General features: G+C 41.7%; 1 long non-coding RNA gene and 1 pseudogene across 4 annotated transcripts in view; both read right to left on the minus strand.

The window, feature by feature from the left end:
• LOC147028087 (uncharacterized) overlaps positions 1-21439 on the minus strand; it is a 183062-nt gene that overhangs the window by 20591 nt on the left and 141032 nt on the right. For 2 of the 4 annotated variants that reach the window (XR_015057415.1, XR_015057414.1), the window contains 2 exons: positions 16054-16135; positions 13051-13202 (listed from right to left, as the gene is read on the minus strand). This is a non-coding gene — a long non-coding RNA (uncharacterized LOC147028087). Of the gene's footprint in view, positions 1-13050; positions 13203-16053; positions 16136-17247; positions 17416-21439 lie in introns of those variants that run through there. The other 2 variants (XR_015057417.1, XR_015057416.1) reach the window with 2 other exon arrangements.
• Positions 6165-6391, minus strand: LOC147028088 (signal recognition particle RNA; annotated as a pseudogene).

Raw genomic sequence — 21439 nt, forward strand, 5'->3', positions numbered from 1 at the left:
GCTTTCCGACGGTTCTGCGATTTTTCCCGGTGTATCGGCTTTGATGTCCGTTGGCCCGCAAAACTACCGTGCTTCCCCATTGTCTTGGGTCACTCACCTGCATTTATTTATATTTTCATTTATGGATGCTTTTCAATGGTTTTGTGATCTTCCCAGTGTATCGGCTTTCATGTCCATTGGCACGCAAAACTTCAGCTTTCTACGTCACCCAGAAGGTACCGAACTTTAAGATCAGTCAGTCAGTGAGTCAGCCAGTTAACGAGTCAGTCCGTGATTGGAATGGGCTTTATATTAGATGAGAACGTTTCTTCATCTGAGATTACGTGCTATTTGCAATACACCAATATAAAAACCACCATGCAGTGCAGCATTGACGATTAGTAATTACAAGTAATATCAAGGACTCATTAAACAGGAATAACCAACCACGTTCCTCATGTATTTAAATGATTAAAATATATATATATATATATATATATATATATATATATATATATATATATATATATATATATATACCCTACCCCCAGCAACCCCCTTAATATTATGACAGCATACACACACACACACACACACACACACACACACACACACACACACACACACACACACACACACACACACACACACACACACACCATTGGTATCAATTTCTTACAAGGAGGCCCAAGATCACACACATGCATTGTAGGCCTCATGGTTCTCTCTCACCTGCTCTCTGCTCTTGAACCCTACCCCCACCTTCCACTCACTCATCAATGTTTGGTCACACATTTACAACCAGTAACTAATTCCTTGTTTTTCAGCTCAAGTGCAAAGTCCATGATAAACTCCAACCATTGTCCATCTAAACTTTTGCTTGTAGAATTGCCATCCTGAATATGGCCTTTCTTGTTCTACTTGACAGTCCTTAAAGACGGCAGTCCATCAGCACCTCATTTTGTAAACCATACCCACCTATAAAATCCTCTATCCTCACTGATCCTGTCTCCCCTTTATAGACCTAAAGCTCATATACTTTTATTGATGTTATTTGTGTGTCTCTCTTGTCCACCTGCTCTGCCTCTCGTGGTTTGTGAACCTGTCTTCAGGTCAAGTATGAACCTTGACCTTGGTATAAAAAAACATATAACTCAGGATGCACAATAAATCTGTACAACCTGTCCAGAAATGAAATGAGGAATATATACCTGTAAATGTACATAAATATCTCCTATTTGTGCAATGTTATAAATGCTGCTGCATGTCGAAACTTCTGGAGGCAGTGTCATGGTGGAAAGGATGCTTTCCTCATTTACCTTGGGGTTCTTGATTGCTCCACTAAACATAAAAATGTTCATAAACTACTAATACATGTTTGTAGATCAGGTATACCCACACAATGCAACTCACACATTCATTGAAACTGCTTTTTCAAGAGGTAAATGGGGAAAACTTTGGGAGAAAATGGTTGGAATGGCATAAGAAATAAATTGGCATTGCACAAAACAAATACTTCTTACATATGCGAAAGCTTAATTACTTCTGCCACCGAAGGTGGACGGAGGTTATGTTTTCACCCCTGTCTGTCTGTCTGTCTGTCTGTCTGTGAGCAGGATATCTCAAAACGTTATGGACGGATTCGGACGAAACCTGGTGGACAGGTTGGCTGTGTGAAAAGGACATGTTGGTTAGATTTGGTGAAGATCTAGATACAATAAATTTTAATATACCAAGTGATTTTTCACCATTAAAGGATAAGGCCAAAAACGATATATAGCATGATATTTCGAAAAGTATATAGCATGATATATATAGGATGATACACATTCGGACGAGACTTGGTGGACAAGTTGGATGTGTGACAAGGACGAATTGATTCGATTTTGGTGAAGATCCACATCCAGATCTGGATAGGAGAATTATTTAATTTCATAAGTGATTCTTCACCATTGAGAGATGGGGCCAAAAATGATATATAGCGTGATATTTCAAAAATGAATTTGGCCCGATATGCTCTCGTGGATCAGGCATTGTGTGGTGGAGGTATGCACTCTACCAAGTGCTCTTCTTGTTTCAAGTGGAATTATATAGAATTTAAATTATATATTTTAATGTCAAAATGGTTTACATTTAAACTATCATGCAATAACTGATTCCTTTTGACCCTTCCTTCATTGGGGGTTCTAATAAGGGTCGAATGGAGCTTGTGGGAAATTACGAAATATTGAGGAAACTTCAGAAAGTTACATTATGATAATGACGTTTTGAGTGTGATGTCATCTGTTGGGCTGGTAGTTATTTAACCCAAAACCCATCTTGCATCGATTCTTCACGAAGTCAAACTCACAAGATTTATTGGCAATGCCACATAACTGTCCAATCTGTGAGCAGGATGAACAATATACTCTCAGACTGTGTAATATAATTTCAGGGAGAGCGTTTATAAGTAAGAAGATTCTGCACAACAACATGTCTACCGTGAGAGAAAGAAATGATGGATTGAAAGAGAAAGAGAAAGAGAAAAAGAAAGAGATAAAGAATGTCTTTGGTTTACTCATGCCCTGTAGATGCAATGCGCATCTGGATTGCCAGCTGTGAACCGTCCATCAGAGGTTTTGACCCTTCATTCCCAGGATCTCTCTGAACAGTGGGTCTACAACCTTCGTGTCCGAAGGTTGTCCAATCAAGCAGATACATATGAGAGAGAGAGGGAGAGAGCGAGAAGGAAAGGAGTCAAGGAGAAGAGGATGAGAGGGGGAGAATGAGAGACAGGGGGAGATTGAGATTAAGAGAGAGTGCGTGGGAGAGAGAGGGAGAGGGAGAGGGAGAGGGAGAGGGAGAGAGAGAGAGAGAGAGAGCGGGAGAGAGAGCGGGAGAGAGAGGAAGAGAGAGGGAGGGAGAGGGAGAGGAGAGGGAGAGGAGAGGGCGGGAGAGGGAGAGAGAGAGGAGAGAGAGAGAGAGAGAGAGAGTGAGAGGGAGAGAGAGAGAGAGAGAGAGAGAGAGAGAGAGAGAGAGAGAGAGAGAGAGAGAGAGAGAGAGAGAGAGAGAGAGAGAGAGAGAGAGAGAGAGAGGGAGAGAGAGCGGGAGAGAGTGAGAGAGAGTGATGGAGAGAGAGAGAGAGGGAGAGAGGGAGAGAGGGAGAGAGGGAGAGAGGGAGAGAGGGAGAGAGGGAGAGAGAGAGGGAGAAAGAGAGAAAGAGAGACAGACAGAAAGAGAGAGGGAGAGAGGGAGAGAGGGAGAGAGGGAGAGAGGGAGAGAGGGAGAGAGAGAGAGGGAGAGAGCGAGGGAGAGAGAGAGGGAGAGAGAGAGAGAGAGAGAGAGAGAGAGAGAGAGAGAGAGAGAGAGAGAGAGAGAGAGAGAGAGAGAGAGAGAGAGAGAGAGAGAGAGAGAGAGAGAGAGAGAGAGAGAGAGAGAGAGAGAGAGAGAGAGAGAGAGAGAGAGAGAGAGAGAGAGAGAGAGAGAGAGAGAGAGAGAGAGAGAGAGGGAGAGAGGGAGAGAGGGAGAGAGGGAGAGAGAGGGAGGGAGAGGGAGGGAGAGGGAGGGAGAGGGAGAGGGAGAGAGAGGGAGAGAGAGGGAGAGAGAGGGAGAGAGAGGGAGGGAGAGGGAGAGAGGGAGAAAGAGGGAGAGAGGGAGAGAGGGAGAGAGGGAGAGAGAGGGAGAGAGAGGTAGAGAGAGGGAGAGAGAGGGAGGGAGAGAGAGAGAGGGAGGCAGGGACAGGGGTGAGTGAGAGGGGTGGGAGGAAAACAAATCAACAAAACCCTCTATGGGGTGGGGCAGGATTGTGATCTTTTGACATTTCTTCTCTTCCCATGCATGCGATAACTTTAAAGTTTCAGTAATACTCAATTCAGACATTGTTTCTCAATTGGTGATGATGATTCAACATTGTGACAAAGCTGAACACATGAACTTTTAGCCCAAACACCATTATACACGTTCATAAAAAGCCATGACAAGCTTGACATGTCATAATACTCATGCACCCTTGCCCTAAAAACAAAATACATGGTCATACAAGGAACCCACACCACTCAAAAAACGGCTTTGGTATATAAGCATCTTGAAATACTAAAAAAAATTTGACGATGGAAAAACACTTTTTTTTTAGTCCAAAGTGGTATATAACACAAAGGCCGATATTCTTCTTCATTCATACAAAACACAAAGCTGCAGGGTAGCATCATTTGTTGAGTGTGCTGCTGTGCTGCTGATGCAATGCCTCCTGTAGGTTCGGGCAGGAGTTTGTAATTTGACCATGGTGCCGGTGATGGCTCACCGACGCTTTGCGAAAGACACCATTGGCTCTTTAACATCCACCAATGAATGCTGACAGACAGGATAGACGTTTACTGTCCATCCGAGGGACGACAAACACACTGATGAATCACCCTGCCTGTGGAACACCAGGATGACATTTTATAGCTGCATCAAGATTCAAACCCAGGCTAGACAGCTTATTGGAGTGTGCAGACCTCTACGCCATCTTGTCAGACCAAGGGCCCATTAATGTCCGTCAAAAAAACAAGCACGTTGGCCTGAAGGCCCAATTGCATAGTCGAACAAGGTAAACTTGCCCATTTTTAACTTAATGGTATTACTATCATGACCAAAATATACTTTACTAGAAGAGCACTCGGTAGATCGCATACCTCCGGCAATTAATATCCGATCCATGAGAACATATTGGTCCCAATACATTTTTGAAATATCATGCTACATATCATTTTTGGCCCCATCTCTCAATGGTGAAGAATCACTTTAAAAATTAAATGATTCTCAAATTCAGATCCAGATTCAGATCTTCACCAAAATTGAATTACTTTGTCGTGGTCACACACCAAACATGTCCACCAGGTTTCACCCGAATCTGTCCACAACTTTGAGATATCGTATTATATATCATTTTTGGCCCCATCTCTCAATGGTGAAGAATCACTTTAAAATTATCGTAGTCAGATCCAGATCCGGATCCGGATCTTCACCAAAATCTAATCAGTTGGTCCTTGTCACACACCCAACCAGCCCACCAAATTTCATCCAGATCCGTCTACAACATTTTGAGAAATCTTGCACACAGACAGAAAGACAAACAGACAAACAGACAAATAGACAAACAAGCAGTCATAGACTGGTACTTACGAAATCATCAACTTGACCTCTGACCTTGTCTAATGAAAGCATGAATCAGTCAGAAGCCCAAGGGGAGCTTGAATTCTGAATTCATTGTGGTCTACGATTTTACACTGTGGTTTGCAGATAATCAGTCCCAGACAAAAACTAGATTTCTTATAAAAATTCCATTTTTTTGCTTTTATTTAAAAAAAAAAGTGATTCAGTACCAGCAGGATATGCCAGATAATAGGTGTATTACTTTTCAGAAGAATCTGATAAAAGACTTATTATTTATTATATATATATATCAGTTATTCATCGCTGTTCCAGAATTTCGACAACCGAGTTTTAAGCGTCCTAAGCGATCGCAAAAACCGAAGACAAAATTAAAATCGAAGTTAAAACGAACTCGTAACGTCGAGCGAAGCAAAAATACTCCATTTCTCCACATGAATTTACGGAATTATGTTTGACCTCACCGTGACCTTGACCTTTGACCGATTTTGACCAAAATCTAATCAGCGCTAACCATCACCCTCCTGAATCACGTGGTGTAATTTGAGATTGGTAGCTTCTTCCGTTCTCGAGTTATCGTGCCTACAAATAAACAAACAAACAAACAAATAGAAACGGAAGGCATCAATATACTTACGAAATCTTTAGATTTCGTAAGTAACAAATAAACAAAGAAGAAGACATTGTGCAAAGCACGATACTTGTGAAATCCATTAAACAACTTTGTTCTCAAAATAATTGGTGGTTGAAGGCAATGACCAAATATGCATCTCCTCTTCAAATTTCAAGTCAATTGGATGAAAATTGAGGATTTTAGGAATATCACCTTAGTTTTTGACTCTGGGCCTATGTTGACCTTTTGGTCCATGTTGACCTCAAAAGTAATTGGTTGGTTGAGTTCAGTGACTGAAGTATAAATACTCTTCAAATTTCAAGTCAATCGGATGAAAATTGACAATTTTAGAAATTCGGCCGATGTCCTTTTGGCATAAGTTTACATTCTTTGCATTCTTTGCGTTGTATTTCCTGCTTGTGCGATTTTTTGTGGTAGTGGGGGGCCTATCGGCCGGGCTGCTCTGTACCGTCTATTCACAGCCGATATCCCACCACTGATCGGCACGGGGACTTTAACCTGCTCCGTTGCCGGCCTGGGCCGTTTCGTCCCTCTTTAGGCGACCTGGAGAGCGCAGGGCTCCCCCTGGCTCCCCATGTCGATGCCGGACTTGGCGTGGACGCCCGATCGGCATAGCGCGGCACAGCTTAATTTGACCTGCCAAAACCCTAACAGCTAACAAACCCTAACAAATCATCACGGACCTCAAAAATAATTGGTGGTTGAATTCAGTGACCTGATATGCAAATCCTCTTCAAATATCAAGTCAATGAGATGAAAATTGAGGATTACAGAAATCCCTCCTTCGCTGTTGACCTTTTGGTCCATGTTGACCTTAAAAATAATTGGCTGGTTGAATTTAATGACCTGAAGTATGAATCCTCTTCAAATTTCAAGTCAATCGGATGAAAATTGGGGATTTTAGAAATACCACCTAAGTTGTTGACCTTTAGCCTATTGACCTTTTGACCTCAAAAACAATAGGCTTCTTGCTTATGACAAACTCTACCATGTGGTGAAGTTTTGTGAAGATCGTTTTAAAATTGTGACCTTCAGGGGACAAGCAGACAGAATAACAAGAAAAAGACGTCACACAGAGCACGATACTTGCAAAATCCTCCCCCCCTCCAAAGGTTGCCATGGATACATGAAATTGTCCATTTCATAAAGATTAAAGTTGACAATCTTAATCTAAGCTCAGGTCAATGAGATGAAAATTGATTATTTTTCAGATTGAAAATGATTATTTCAAAAGTTTAACCTTGTGTTGAATTTTGACCTAAAAAAATAGTTGGTTTCCAAATTCAGTGATGCAGTTTGCAATTGCTGCTTAATTGTCAGGTTAATCAGATGAAAAATGACGATTTTTCAGAGAAGATTTGATGTTATTTGAGGTTTGACCTTTGGCCTCAAAAATAGTTGCTTTCCCATTTCAGTAATGGACTACGCAAATCCTGTTCAACTTTCAAGTTAATGGGATGTAAACTGACGATTTTTCAGTTGAAAATTGATGATTTTAGAAGTTTGACCTTGAGTTGACCTTTGACCTATTGATCTCAAAAATAGTTGGTTTTCCAATTCATTATTACAGTATGAAATTACACTTTAATTCTCAGGTCAATCGGATGAAAATTGATGACTTTTCAGACGTATGACCTTGAGTTGAGCTTTGACGGAAAAGAAAAAAGAAAAAAAGAGTAGCTTTCCCAATTCAGGAAAGCAATATGCAAATCCTGTTAAAATTTCAAGTCAATCGGATAAAAAATGACGATTTTAGAAATTTTACTTCAAGATGACCTTTCACCTCAAAATCAATAGGCTTCTCAGTTGAGACTACGTCTACAACTTAGTAAATTTCATGATGATCGGTTTAGAATTGTGACCTGGAGGTGAAACAGACAAACAGATAGAATAACAAAATCGACTGACCAATATACTTGAAAAATCTTCGATTTTGCAAGTAACATACAGACAGACAGACAGACAGACAAACAAATGGACCCAAACACAATATCCTCTCCTTCGGCGAAGGTAATGAGATTCTATATCCTCTTCAAATTTCAAGTCAATCGGATGAAAATTGAGGATTTTAGAAATACCACCTTAGTTGTTGACTTTGGGCCTATATTGACCTTTTTGTCGATGCTGACCTCAAAAAATAATTGGCTTGTTGAATTCAGTGACCTGAAATATAAATGCTCTTCAAATTTCAAGTAAATCAGATGAAAATTGAGGAATTTCGAAATCTCACATGAGTTGTTGACCTTTGGCCTATGCTGACCATTTGACCTTTTGACTTCAAAAACAATAGCCTTCTTCCTTATGACAAACTCTACCATGTGGTGAAGTTTCGTGAAGATGGGTTTAAAATTGTGGCCTGTCGGTGACAAACAGACAAATAGAATAATAAAATCGACTGACCAATATACTTGAAAAATCTTCGATTTTTCAAGTAACAAGCAGGCACCGAAGAGTGAAAACATAACCTCTTTCACCTTCGGTGGTGGGGGTAATAAACACGGTGCTGAGAGCCTCACTCTAACTTCTGACACCTTCCCCACAAACAGGGTCGGATTTAGGCAAGGGCAACCACGGCACTTGCCGCAGGTCCTCCACCACCCAAAGGTTCATCCAAGATTATTGATTGTTATTGTGAATTATAGCTTATGAGTCGAAAGCACCTGTGGATTTTTTTTTCTTATGCCATGAACAAACTTTATTACATCACAGGTGATGAAGGTTGTGGTCAAGTTTCATCAAAATTGTGTGTGTAGGGGTTGTTTCATCAAAATTACGGAGAAGAAAGCAAATGCATATTTTTGGGGTGAACCTTCCCCACCCTCCCACCCTCCCCCCCTCGATAGACTCCTTTAGACCCTGATTTTTTTTTTAATGTCATGAACAAATTTTTGTATGGTTGTAGTCAAGTGCCATTGAAATTGTGTGTGTGGTTTCGGAGAAGAAAGCAAACACATATTTTGGGGGGCAACCCCCTGTGTACCCAGATGTTTTTAATGGTGTGAACAAACTTTGACACATCACGGGTGATGAAGGTTGTGGTCAATTTTCATCGAAAATGTGCGTGTGGTTTCGGAGAAGAACGCAAATACATACTTTGGGGGTAACCCCACTCCCAACCCCCCCGTAGACCTCCTCAGATGCCGATGTTTTTCATGTCATGAACAAACTTTGGTACATCATGGGTGATGAAGGTTGCGTTGAAGTTTCATCGAAATTGTGTGTGTAGTTTCAGAGACGAGGTTGCAAATGTTTGTGGACGGACGGGTGGAATAATTATGGACAGACTGAGGGACAGATGACAGGCCATCCTATAAGCTTCCCGGAATTATGTTCCAGGTGAACTCATAACTACATCTACAAATGTGACCCTATTTTCTTTATCTTCTGGGATGTTTCATTTTGACGGTACAACCTCATGAGCATGCTAAAGTTTGAAGCCTCGGCCTAGCGTCATGTGTGCTTATATATTCTTTATTTATTCGACATCCTACAGATGTAAATGAACACTCGTTTTACTTTGCACGCGTAGCACATCATGTGCAGCGAATTTCACCTCCCTGCACCTTGTATTTATTGTTATTTTTTTAAACACTTCTGTACACCGCCTTTGAGGCCCAGTAGCAAGTCACTGTCTACATTTCCAATGAAAGAGACGTAATGACTCTTTCATGAAAAATGTTTTTGTGGTTTCTATTAAATCCTGAAAAATACACCTCAATGAACACACAGTCGTGTTAAAAGATTGGCCTTTAAAACACTTCTTAAATTGTCCTTGTGAAGGGGCACAGACAAATTCACAAATACATGGTGTTGTATATCGGTAGATTAACCCTACATTAACCAGTGTAGCAAATTTGCAGCAAAAATTGGGCATTCAATGGGTATTTGATAAGTTTTGTTGGAAACTTTCGCTAATATAGTCCGCATTCACTTGTTCAAGGGATTTTTACTTTCTGTATTGGCGGAATCCGATAGCAGGAACATATAAAAGCAATGCTTCTCATTTCGTTACTTATAGTTCAATTGCTGGAATTAAATCAAATGAAGTTTTGGAAGTCATAACAGTAATACAATATCGTTTTGACATGCTAACTGCATGCTTTGCCAATCTTCAGTTGTGTCTGGAATCCATTGGTGGTAATAAAAGCCCACGAGAAAACACTCTTGAAATTCTGTATTTTATCGAATAATTTAACTAGTGGAGTCGGTAATGTTCTTAAGACAACTAACTATACAAATTGAAAATTGAATTGGGGTGCCACAGAATAAGATATAAGAATTTAGGGTTCCATCAGTGAAGAAGGCTGAAAACCACTGCTTTACTTCATCGGTGACAGAAAGAGTCACCACCACCCATATGTGCCCAGGGCCTCCACCACCATAAATCCGGCACTGCCCACAAACATAACTATATTTTAGGTAACATCCAGCAACCCCACCCTCTCCTTTCAAATTTACACCTATATTTTTTCCAATTCATACGCAAGTGTGCTCTCTGCAAATATTCATTCTAATCACTCACATACGAGAAACTTAAACATGTGATTCATCTCTCTCGTCTGGATATTTGGTAAATGCACACACCAGAACAGCACATGAGCTACTGTACAAAGTAATCAAAATTTAATAAAGGGTCATATATTTACACTGCATAAAACCATGATCGTGTATTACATAATGTGAGTGCGGTGTCAGTCCATGTGTTCGTATGTTTGCATGTTCGGCTGTCTCCTGTTTCCAGCGGCCGCTTCCCGCCCTGCGTTTGAAAAGCTTCGCACAAGCAGGTAAAGCTCAACATTCAATCAGAAGAACATGATAATGAGATACATTTTAAACTCCAATTACACCATGGAATCGCTTTGTTTAACAATGCGTTTAGAGACGACCTGGGCTGACAGGATGACCTCGAGGTACACTCACTCACCTCCAAGCTGTTTAGCCTCGGTTCAAATCCCGACCCAACTATAAACTGTCATCTCGTTGTTTCACAGACTGGGTGAATCGTCAATGCGTGTGCTGTCCTTCCGATGGATGTTAAACTGGGCGTCCCGTTTACCGACTATGTTAGTTGGTCGACGTTAAAGATCCCACGGTGTCCTTCGCGAAGAGTGGGCGAGCTATCGGTAGCAACATGGTCAAATTACAAATTCCTGCCCAAACTACTGCTAGGAAGGCAATGGCAAACCACACAGTGTAACCCTTGTTCAGGAAGCTACTTCGGCAGCACCGACGCTCGGTGACAGAGTTTGAGGATTATCACAAAATTGAACAAACCATGTTGGCGTTGTTAATAACAGTACAGCACATACTGAAAGTCTTTGAACAAAGGATGCAGTGCAAGGCCATCATTTATTCAAAGTAAAATTCAAAGTAAAATTTTATTCAAAGTATTTATTCAAAGTAAAAAGTAAAACCTCCATCTAACATGGTGACCCAAAAAAACGTTTCATAATGAACTTCAAAGAGATCCAAAATAAGCTTAAATTTAATTATCGGTGGACTCGATGACGTTATTTGTTAAGAGTTAGAATGTTCACTGAAAATAATAGAGCACAGACATATCGAGAGAGGGGAGTGGGGGAGTGGGAAAGAGGAGAGTGGGGGAGGGGTGGTAAAAGTTTCATTCTGTATCCATCCTGGCCAACCCATTGCTCCCCACACCCATTGTTTGTCCAAGTCCCCCTCAATTTTGTCCTTCAACTTCGCTGTTGCCCCCCCCCCCAACTGTTCCTTTTGTCCTGTTGCGTCCTGATCCATCTAGCGTTCTACCTCTTCCACGAGCCTTGACTCTGCATACAAAAAACTGTCATAGGTTGGCAACCATTGTGCAGGATTGATTGTCCGAATGGTCTCTTTCTGTGTTGAAGTTCCTTGAAAGGTAAATCATCTATTACACCGTAGTATATTGCGAATGGTGGTCTCTGTCCATGCATTTGCCCTTCTCCCGTTTATGGCGGCCGCTTCCTGTGCTGCATTTGAAAAGCTCAACATTAACTTTTTAAATGATGGGAAAACAGGCATAAATAATGTTGATGCCAAACTTTTTATAAGCAGGATAGTTTGCCCTCTTTTTAGACAAATTCAACCACACCTGCCTGCTGTTACACCACAATTTAGCGGTGAGTGGTATACGTAGCTCAGAGTTTTGGTTCTGAGTGAAACCAAGAGTGCAACACAATTAACCTTTTTTAAAGTCCATGAAATAATTTAAATTGAAAGATTAACTTAAACTTTTTTCTAGTTTAAAGTTAAAAAGTTTTCCAGTTAAAATATTTTCCAGTCACTGGGGACAGATACTTTTGCTCTCACACTTATAGTGAATTATGGTGATTTTCTGAGTGAATTATGATCCATACTCATTTATTCACTCCCATTGCTCATATATCCTCCCAAATCTATTTTGCTTCTCTCCCCAATTCTCCTAAACTCCTCTTCACTTACTTCCCTTTCTCTTCTCATTTTCCGACAACAGATACAGCATATGACCCAAAAGCAATAATTTAACAAATTGTGCTCAAGTGCAGAGATATCAACTCTCAGAAATGAAAAGAAAGTTTACAACAATAAATCATGACCCAACATTATCAGGCAATTAAAGCATTTCTGAGCGTTGGAGTGAAGTTCCGTGTTGAAGCTGATGTATGTAATGATAGATAGAATATTCTTTCCAGCTATTGAAGTAAAGCCGGTGAAACGTGTCATGTGTAACCAGACATTTGATGTAACACGGAGCACTTAAGGATCTGCAGACACAATATTTTCCAAGTTTGCTAACCATGCCTGCTTTTTATTCATTGTTGTCCTGTATCCTATTACCCTGCTTCCATTACGTTACCCTCCATCCTCTTTCATCTTGCTCTTCCACAAGCTTCAATATCTGCACAGAAATGCACTTTGAAAATGCGTCTTGCTCGGCACACTTTGAAAAGGCGTCGTGCACATATCATCAAGCTGACAGATTAGATAAGCAAAATCACAAAACTTCACTCGGCCATGGATTTCACATAGAACTTTGGTTTGCTAGGGATTATTAGAATTGTGGTCGACTGTCATAAGATGGTGAATATTGATAACGAGAATGTCATGTATTAAAGGCGCATGCATTAAAGGTTCCTTCATGACCAAATGCCATCTTCTTTGATTTGAGAGTCCATCTTCTAAAGCCGAGGATACTTGTTCTAGAATTGTCGTATTTTAAGTTTTTTATTTAATTTTTGGTTTACATTTGTTGATAATTGTTGGTTCACAATTAGTGTCTGGTTGAGTGTCTTTGTGTGTGTTTTGGTGCTGGATATGCTTGTCCTTACCTGTTCCGAGTATTCTTGTGGGCCTTCGTATGGATCTTTGTGTTTCCTCCACTTTGTCCTTCACTGTTTGTTAATTATCTTGCTTGTTGTCCTGCTGTCATCGATTTGCTTTTTCCTCCTTTACCACCTCACTCTTCCATGAACCTCAATTTCTTGGGGAAAAAAAATACATGTTTAAGACAGGATTCACTGGAGCAGACCTCCAAATTTGTTGCTTGTATCAATGTAAATGGAGGATCACAAACTTAAATCCATTTCGGACAAAAGTTAATCCATGCTTGTTAATCTCACAATAATCTGTGGTTTTTCGAGTGAAATGAAGCAGAATGATTTTTATATTATTAAAATGTGAGCATTCTGTCAATGAAGTCGAAAACTTTAAAAACTTTTTTTCCAATAATATAAACTTTTTATGGTGGAGGTGACACATCACCCTCTACACAGTTCAATCCATCAAATTGAATACAACATCAAACATAATGAGGATGAACTTTCTCCATTTTGGCGCACCAAAGCATGACCATTCCAATGTTCACAATCGGGGTTTAGGAGGAGGAGGAGATTGGGACCATACTCTGTGCAGAGCGTTGGTGCTGCCTTAGCAGTCTCCTTGGCTATTGGGTACAATCCTGGACGGGTCACCACTCCAACACAGGATACCAGCATGCTGGCACTCATTTTGCCGACCTCGGAAGGATGACAGGCCGAGTTAACCCCACCTGGTATTAATTCAAGAGCTGAGTGGGATTTGAACTCAGGACCCTAGGATCTAAAGCCCGCCACCCTAACCATTAAGCCAACACCAGGTATAGGTACCGTTTTTAGGTACCGTTAAAAAGTGAGAATCTATCAAATATCACATGCACACCTTTAATAAGGTGCTGAAAAAACACTCCTTATTAAAGACACTTCTGGACACACAATAAGACACAGGAATGGCAAGAGGCCCAATTTTTTTAAGTGAACTTTTTACAAAGCTAAAAATGTTGTACGCACATTTTAATTACTCCTGCAAAAAACCCCCCAAAACATTTGTATGTAAAACAGTGAAATGCCCCCCAAAATGAAAAGTGTAATTATATTACATTTTTGTACTTTATATACTGTAGTCATTGTAAAACTGTAAATACGAGAAAGCAAAAGACTGCTCGTGGTGTCCCATTGTGATGCACTGCAAAAAAACAAAACAGGGGAAATGTGTTTGGGTCACACAGATGACAACTGATTTCCAGGGAAAAGGAGAAAAGGATAACTCTGTGACATTTGTGTAGAGATCATTATCAGTTTCTTTTCAGACAAAGGTTAATTTAAAAAGCATTCCAAAATCAAACAATCTTGTTTGAAAAAAAAAAAAAATCTACCCTGCAAGGTGGACTAACGAATTGAAATTTCACTGAAATAGCTTTGACGAATCAGATTTATCTTTTTGGCAGCCTGCTTGTAAACCTTGAAATTGAATGCCTTTGAATTGCCAATATGATTTATTTTTACAGGGTCGAAGTATAATGGAAGAGTTGTCACAAATCACATGCACACACGCCCAATGGAGATAATGATTAAATCACTCACTCAATGGTTAAGTTCAAACAACTTGAAGAGGTTAAGTCACTCAAACTTTTGGGCCTCATCATCAGCCAGGATCTTTCTTGGGCAGACCATATTTCCAAGATGGCCTCCAAAAACCAGCTGCCCAATGGGCATCCTTCATTGTGAAATGTCTTTCCTTGGCCAGTCTGAATTTTTGACAACCTACAAGACTTTCATTCGCAGCTTGATGGAGTACTGCTTTTCCCTTTGGACTGGTGCCCCTGCCTCACACCATGCCCTTCTTGTATCTCCCACAATGAAGCTGAGCATCTTGGCCTATTACTTTCACATCCCACACATATTGGTGGCCTCTCAATATTCTACTGCCTCCTTTTTGATCTTACACCCTCTACCTAGCTCTCTTTCCCGTCTCTCCCGGGTTTCTGCAGGGCACACATGGTCTACCAGTAACCTGCTATTTGTTAAACTCCCAAAGTCCAGGCTCACTATTCACCTACATCAATCGATTTGTTCCCCTTTTCTCTTGCCTGTGGAACCAACTTCGCCAGTCAGTTCTGTCCCATTCTTTCCTCCAGAGTTTCAAGACAGCTGCTCACCACTACCTCAGGTCATCCCCATCCATACTCATGATCTCTTCTACCCCAAATGACCCCATTCTCAAGCACTACCTTTTTCCAGGTTATTGTCCTCTCTCTCTCTCTTCACTTCTTTTTGTTTGTTAGTTGTCGGTTAGTTTGTTCCTTTTGTGTTTCACACTCGCTTTCCTCTTCCTCCACCTGCTGTGTTTCATTCAGATTGTGCGCAGATTATTCAGCCCATGTTCTAACCCCCCTCCCCTTGATAATTTTGTTCCCTTCCATTTTGCGGTAGCTCTTACATAAGCCTCGATCATGTATGCAAAGAAATGGAGTCGATGGACTTGACTTTAAACTATAAACAAACACTGCCAGTGACAATGGAGACAGTGATGTAGAAATTGAATTATAAATGTCCCCCCTTCCCGATCGGATGCCAACCCACAGTGTTTGTCCGTGTTCAATCCTCTAAATGCTGAGCATCGAGTGAGAAAGTTTTAGGTGATAAAAACGAAAAAAAAATCATAGTCCCAGGTGTTCAGAGTGGAAGAAGAAACCCAATTATCTGTATGTAAATGTGTATTGTATCGCTCCTGGTGGAGGTGTATATTACAAGTGTTCTCGTCCGTAATTCTGGGGGGAATTAACCCGTCTGTAAGGATGAGTTCTTCACCAATAATAAAGGAAAAATCTACAACAGTCAAACACAACTTCATATTATAAAATTTAATATACAGAGAAGTTGCATAAAAAAAAAACATGAAAATGCTGCTTACCAACTGCTGAAACACTTTTATGTTGTTGAATTTGAAAGACTAATTCAAAAGGCAGACCGATGAGGTTTCAATCCTGGCAAACTGATAGAAGATAACGAACATACCATGATTGTGCTTGTGGAAACCCAACCTTCGATCCGATTGAAATGTCTTTATCCGAGACTTTTCACTTTTCCAAACAGCCATCTGTGTGCACAATGAGCTGGATTCAAGATTAAGAATAAATCCAATGCATGCAAAGTGGCTTTGTGGAAGGATCTATAGCTAAATGCCCGTTCCTCTTAGTCTCAGCCTCACCCCAGTGGAGAAGGAGATGGCAGGTTTTTCAACAAAATGTCGCAGTCGCGGCATTATTTTTCTATTTGCAAGCTTTGCAGGCCCCTCTATGCACACATAGTTTCACAGTTACATTGAGTAATTCAAAGTCACGCAAACATATAATTTATTCTGACAGAACATATATCTTCATTTTCAGCCTTGGTTGGTATTGCGTGCCACTGACAGATGCGGATATTGCTAGTTTTCTAAACAATCAAACTGCTCTGCGGCTTCCGAAGAAAGTGTTATAACGTCTGAGAGTCCTATTTGAACCACCTAATCCCTGCTGCAAGCAAGGCTTTTGGCCTTCAGATATGCCTCTTCTGTGTTCTGAGGCTGTGAAATTTGAAAAGCCATGTGGATGATGAATATGGCCCCACCCTGCTGTTCAGATCTTGTGTCGTGCAGTTTGCAAAGGCTGGGAAGCAAAAAAATGAATCATACGATTTGGGACAATATTGAGCAGCCTGCTGGGAGCAGGTGATGTTGGCCCAAACATCAAGACGGTTGTTTATTGCTGCTGGCTCGGTCTCCATGAGCCACCACGCTGGGTTTTGCTTCGTGCCATATGCCCTGCTGTCCACTCTTCTCACTTGGCATCAATTCCTCAAAACACACACATATACACACATGCAGACAGACACATACTTTATCTTTCTCTCTTACTCCCTTTATATTCAATGAACAAAAGTTCAAAAGCAGTGTCAAATATGCGTCTGTTTCTGTCCCAATAGTTTTGTGTCATTTACCGCTGTTCTCCTTTGGCACCCAGAAATGGCACGAGGGGCATAGCAGTGAAAGATTCTGCCCTTGAGCACACCACGTATTTAATAGGTCCCAGATGTATAGGCCTGGCCCGGTCGCCTGTCTGTGAAAACGACTTTTCGAACCCAACGGCCGAGAATTAAATACAAAAAAAAAAGGAAAAAGATCCAAACCACAGGTTCTGCTGGATTACTGTAAGCATCTCTTCCACTCACATTGTGCTCGTAGGGGTTCATGCAGCTTCTCAGTGGAAATCTGTTTTGCTGCCATGCCTTAAGCTCTGCCTCTTCATCCAGCCTTCTCAGAAGCCTCTGCTGTCTTTCCTATCTCTTTCCTGTTCCCTGCAGGAGCACGAGAGGAAGTTTGGCGGCTCGTGGCTCCCTGGACGAGTGTGCTTTAATTTGTGCAAAAGTTTGCTGGCATGGATGAGAGGGAGAGAGGGAGAGAGGGAGAGAGGGAGAGAGGGAGAGAGGGAGAGAGGGAGAGAGGGAGAGAGGGAGAGAGGGAGAGAGGGAGAGAGGGAGAGAGGGAGAGAGGGAGAGAGGGAGAGAGGGAGAGAGGGAGAGAGGGAGAGAGGGAGAGAGGGAGAGAGGGAGAGAGGGAGAGAGGGAGAGAGGGAGAGAGGGAGAGAGGGAGAGAGGGAGAGAGGGAGAGAGGGAGAGAGGGAGAGAGGGAGAGAGGGAGAGAGGGAGAGAAGGAGAGAAGGAGAGAGAAAAAGAGAAAAAGAGAAAAAGAGAAAAAGAGAGAAAGAGAGAAAGAGAGAAAGAGAGAAAGAGAGAAAGAGAGAAAGAGAGAAAGAGAGAAAGAGAGAAAGAGAGAGAGAGAGAGAGAGAGAGAGAGAGAGAGAGAGAGAGAGAGAGAGAGAGAGAGAGAGAGAGAGAGAGAGAGAGAGAGAGAGAGAGAGAGAGAGAGAGAGAGAGAGAGAGAGAGAGAGAGAGAGAGAGAGAGAGAGAGAGAGAGAGAGAGAGAGAGAGAGAGAGAGAGAGAGAGAGAGAGAGAGAGAGAGAGAGAGAGAGAGAGAGAGAGAGAGAGAGAGAGAGAGAGAGAGAGAGAGAGAGAGAGAGAGAGAGAGAGAGAGAGAGAGAGAGAGAGAGAGAGAGAGAGAGAGAGAGAGAGAGAGAGTAAGAGAGAGAGAGAGAGAGAGAGAGAGAGAGAGAGAGAGAGAGAGAGAGAGAGAGAGAGAGAGAGAGAGAGAGAGAGAGAGAGAGAGAGTCAGTTCATCCAATTTTAGTCAATCCATGAACACAGACAAGATGCGAGTGTTTTTTTTTTTTTCCTTCTTGTCAGCAGGAATCTATTGACTTCTGATAGCATCGTCTTTCCCAATTCTCCAGCACAGCACTTCAAGCACAGCAAGAGGAGAGATTTCCTTTTGATTTGCTACACAATCATAGAGGTTGATGGAATATTTGAGCAAACTCTTCACTGAAACTTTGATTGCTTGCACAAAGGGGGAGCAAAGCCCAGTCCCTCAGTGAATGTGGTTGTCAAATTAAATCATAAAAAGCAGTTTGTTGTGATTGGCATAAAAGTATGGCAAATTCTGATGCGTCTTATCAAGATAGAAAAAGAAAATCACAATATCCTCAAAGATATCGCTTACACGTTTATACCGCAATTACGCTATAATTTTTATAGATTTATAAACGGCAGTGGAATGTTAAAATGTGGTCGCCGTACCTGATGTTCATGCTACTAAAATTTCCTTCATTAAATAATTTTAGACGAAAATAGTCAAAAAAGCCTTATTTATGTGATTGTACTTCATAGTCAAATTTTTAAACGACGTGCGGTGGAGTAACTCATATTAAGCGATCGATTATAACATGCACGGGGAACTTTTTAGTGCAGGAGGAGGCCATTCGGCTCATCATATCTGTGCTGCACCAAGCCCAGTATCATCACCCATCCACACGACAAACCAAAATCCCATTCCCCTTTATCTCCAATGCATCCATGAACCAAAATATTTACCATTAAAATCTATCCACCTCTTTCACTGCCACAACCTCTCTGGAAGAGTGTCAGATGATGCCAAAGGCTCTTTGTGGTGGATAGCTGGTGAAAAATATAAAAATTTGAATAACTAGTACGTGCCCGTACATGCGTGGACGTACGTGAGAAAAAAAAACAAAAAAAAACTTTTAAACCGCGAGTCAGAAACAACAACCACACAGGCCTTTCCTTCGCTCTCGCGTGCCCGTACGTGCAAACCCACCCCCTCCCCCCCCCCCACAAAAAAACTTTCAAACAACCACACAGTCCGTTCCTTCGCTCTCGTAAACGACGACTGGACTGGGGCATTGTGTTTATCTATAAATGTGCATAAGAAATCGAGAAATGATTAGAATACAGTAAGTCATCACTATCCGGAAGTAGCGCGTGCCAATACGGAATGTTCACATCATTCCACGAATTATCGCTTGCATTGAAGTAACAACTGCTGTGATACTAACATACAGTTAATTAAAATCCAAATTAAAATCAAGTTTACCTCCCTGTCTTTGCTTACCATGACATTCACTGCCATTGACCATTGCCACGGTAACTAAGGCACCGATCCCCATCGTAACCGGCACGGCACGTGACATCATCGTCGGCCAGCTGCGAACCGGCCTACGCAGCAACGTGTCCTTTCATCGGTTGGTAAATAAATGGCCATAACTTGGGAAGCACTTGTCCGATTAATATCAAACCTTGAAAAGGCACATCCACAGGGCCCCAGCAATATACCTGGCAAGTTTCATTTAGATTGGACCAGTGGTTGTCAAGAAACAGCGGTCACAGACACACAGACACACAGACACACAGACAAACAGGTTGCTGGAATTATAGATAGATGCACGTTATAGGACAAGAAATAAAGCAAAGTACACAGTCCGACAGGGTGGTGAGTCGATGATATATGGGGCTTCTGGGACATCCATTCAAATGAATGGGGAAAAACTTTCTGACTCAAGCCCCAAAAGCCCAAAATAGGAGACTGATTTTCTCCCCACCTATCCACTTCTCTCCCATACAAGCAAATGTAAAATTGAGACTGATTATATATATATATATATATATATATATATATATACATATACACACACACACACACACACACACACACACACACACACACACACACACACACACACACACACACACACACACACACACACACACACACACACACACACACACACACACACACACACTGGTGATACCCATGCACATGCACAGGATAGCAGTAGTTGATAGCTGGTAGCAGACGACAGACCGTACACGGGGAATGACAAAAATACGCATTGTGCAAAATGCAAGTGGTACTATGGAACGCCAAAACTTCCCAAACATTGTCGGCATGTCCGCTAAGTGCCACAGCAATTTCATCGGGATCGTGTGACGGCGAGCAGAGTTTTTAGTGTGCAAGCTTGGTATTATAATAGAGATATACATATACATATATACATATACATATATACATATACATATATATATATATATATACATATACATATATACATATACATATATATATATATATAATACATATACCTATACATATACATATACATTGTTGTAGTATTCGTGCCCACCCGGCGTGCGAACGACCGCGTTTCACCAATCGCAGCCGATTCGCCCACCAAACGGACAATCCAGTCATGACTTTCTGCTATGGCGTCAGAAACCAGTCACTGATGGGTTTTCAATTCCACCACAACCTTGTCCGTACCCTACCCGCGCACTACAGGGTGCGATCGCCAAATCTTCGATTTACCTAATTATTCGCGCAGGTAGGTTTCCGAGAGGTTGTACCTCAACGGGACCGCTTGGAAACGAGCCGCTTAAGCAGCCCGCTTCCTTTTAGGATAACCGAGCGGGGTAATATCGCGCAGTCCCGTTGGACCCGATCACTTTACCGGGTATTTAAAAACCAACTAATATTCCGCAATACAAGATGGCATTTCAACGGGGGCATGGATGCAACGAACAGGTTTACATTTAAACCAGCACATCTATTTACTCTACGTATGCAGGAACAATCATACAGTCATTCAAAAACACCAACATGCACGTATACAGAACAAGCAATGAATGTGGCACGGCACGTGGGCAAGACAAAGCGCTACAACCATCTATAAGTAATTATGAATGTACAGTCACTTACACAGTTTTACTTACGGGACTCGGCGCCACATCATTCATTGGAAAGAAAAGCAGGAAAAAGACCCCATCAAAGGCAATGGGGTCAGACTGGACCTCTAGGGTCTTTATGGCGTGGGACTTGGCAGACCGAACGAGTCCCACGAGACCGTTGCAGGTTACCTGCACCCTCGTTGTGTCTGGCTTGGGCAACCCGCGACGTCCCGTCCCCACAGCAGCAAGCATAGCCGCGGTTGAGCTCGGGCCTTCCGTGTGGCA

The sequence above is a fragment of the Eptatretus burgeri genome, chromosome 4 (assembly GCF_056783735.1).
Source record: "Eptatretus burgeri isolate ZD-2024b chromosome 4, Ebu_testis_v1, whole genome shotgun sequence".
NCBI lineage: Eukaryota > Metazoa > Chordata > Myxini > Myxiniformes > Myxinidae > Eptatretus > Eptatretus burgeri.